A 2,289-nucleotide genomic window follows, 5' to 3' on the forward strand; every position below is an offset into this window, starting at 1 on the left:
AAGTTGGAATGTTTGGAAAACACAACTTCGTTGATTTTGCAAATTACTTTTGAATCATCATACTAATTCAATCTTGAACTACAGATTCAACTTTCAAATGGTCAAAAAAAAGTAAAAATCAACGATGTTAACATGCCTAGAGGGTCAGTAGTAGTTAACAGATGTTAACACGAAAAGAAATAGTTTTGAACACATTGACAGAAGTATAGCCTCCTTCATCAATATTTAAGCTTGCTTTTTACTGTTGTGGGTTGTTGTTGTTTTCCTTCTCCATTGCTGCAGATTTGTTGTACTCTTCTAATTCCATCTTGGTTCCTGCAGCTTTTTCATTCCAGGTTTGCTTATCTTCTTCACTCGATTCCTACAAGTACAAAACCAAAATTTTTAGTACTTCTTTTTACATTTTCAAAAAAAGAATTACCCAAACAAACAGTTAAATTTCACACCTTCCATTTCACTGAAATGAGGTCATTAAAGGCAGAGTTATTAATTCCCGGCCTCTCTTCCAACAAGTTCTTCCTTGCCTCTTTGTTGTATTATCAACAAAAATAACATAGTATAAGAAAATATAAAGCAAATTTCATTACATTTTGTTACTGTTAATGTCTGCTAATTCTTTGATTCACCTCCATATGGCTAATCCGCGACTACTAGCAATTCCATCATCATTGTGAATAAAAATAAAATGACCAAAATTTTAGGTATTTATTTTTAATCTTGTTAGGTATATATATAGGTGCTTATAAAAATATTTTAAAATGACTGACCTGAATAGAAGGAATGAGGATGTGGGCTTCTTCAGTTTGTTGGGATCAGAAATCTTCTTCTTCTTCTGGTGATTCCCTTTCATTTTCTGTAACAAGCGCATACATAATTTAGCGGTCACAAAAGCCAAGCTTCACAAGAAGGTATCGACAATTCATTGTTATAAGGCCAAACCTTGATTATGTTATCGGTTTTCTCTTTCTTCTGGAGCAATTGCAAGGCTTCTTGCTTTTGAATTTTCATCATCTCATCCTCTTCTTTTTTGAGATTGGCAGACTCTTCCTCCTTCCTCTACTTGTAAGCCTCCATTTCTTCCAAATACTTTTCCTTGTTTTGCTTTGCAATCTGCAAGTTCCCAAAATATGAAATTGTTGTTGTAGAGAGAGAGAGAGAAAGACAGAGTTAATTGAACCTTTTCATAAGGCTTCTCCTGTTTCTGTCATGTTCTTTCATTCTTCACCTGTGATCTTCGCAACCTGTCTAACGATGCCAATTTTACAAATTAGCATATGATCAATAACAAGAATTCAAGAAACTAAAAGTGAGGCCTCTTCAATTACCTCCCAGACACTCTTGCTCTCTGCAAGCAGAGCTGCTCTTCGCTCATTTGTGAACATGAAAAATGCAGACATTGTGATGTAGTGTCATGTGCATAGCATATGTTAGATAATGTATCCTATAAATAGATGAGTATCACATCATTTGTAACTAACTTGGATATATTGAAATTGAATGGAATAGAGAATTTCTTTCTCTAATATCTCTCTCTAAGTTCCTCTCTCTCTAATTCCGGATTGACCCATCAGATTTTTGTAGTAGAGCCTCAAGAACCTACCTGCATCTCGCATTACTGGAAGGAACTTAGCAACTGATCTAGGTTCATAATCGTCTGGATATTCGCAACCTGGTTCAGATTTCAGATTCGAGATTGTGGCCTAGCCCTAGATTTGATTTCGCGAATTGGTTGTTGATTATGAGTGATTCTTGGTCTCGTGAACTTGATTATGAGTTGAATCTTGATTTCACAACTCCAATTGTTCGTGGTTACTCTGGATTTCGTAGATTCTAAATCAAATTCAGTTTCAATTGATGTTGAGATTCGCAAAGTTTCCTTTTGATTTGCTATTGAATTTGATTGCTCAACTTCACTGTTGTTCTGATTTCATCAATCGAAATCACGATTTGAAACTGAGTTCGCAACTCAATGGATGATCACCATCTAACTTGCGTACTTGGATTGAAGTCTGTATTCTCGAATACCCATCGTGACCTGGGCTGTCCTTTGAAGTTGTTCTGGACTCAATTGACTGAAATCAACATGTGGGTAGGTGATTCTTGAAGTCTTTAATCCATCTGTGTTGAATTTCCTATGTTATATCGATTCTCGAATTCTTTAAATCTGTGTGTATCAATCTGAGTTCAATTCTTGTCTTCAACATTTTGGGTCTTGTCTCTGTTGTGACATTATCTGATCACTGTGCTGAGATTGTATATTGGTGCACCATTTTATCAATATTCAACGAA

The 2,289-nt window shown here is 35.3% G+C and overlaps 1 pseudogene; it reads right to left on the bottom strand.

Moving 5' to 3' along the window:
• Window positions 1–238: 238 nt before the first annotated feature.
• Window positions 239–1,526, bottom strand: LOC114265126 (high mobility group B protein 6-like; annotated as a pseudogene).
• Window positions 1,527–2,289: the final 763 nt, after the last annotated feature.

Source organism: Camellia sinensis, chromosome 12, assembly GCF_055761805.1.
Source record: "Camellia sinensis isolate YWXY chromosome 12, ASM5576180v1, whole genome shotgun sequence".
In the NCBI taxonomy this organism is placed as follows: domain Eukaryota; kingdom Viridiplantae; phylum Streptophyta; class Magnoliopsida; order Ericales; family Theaceae; genus Camellia; species Camellia sinensis.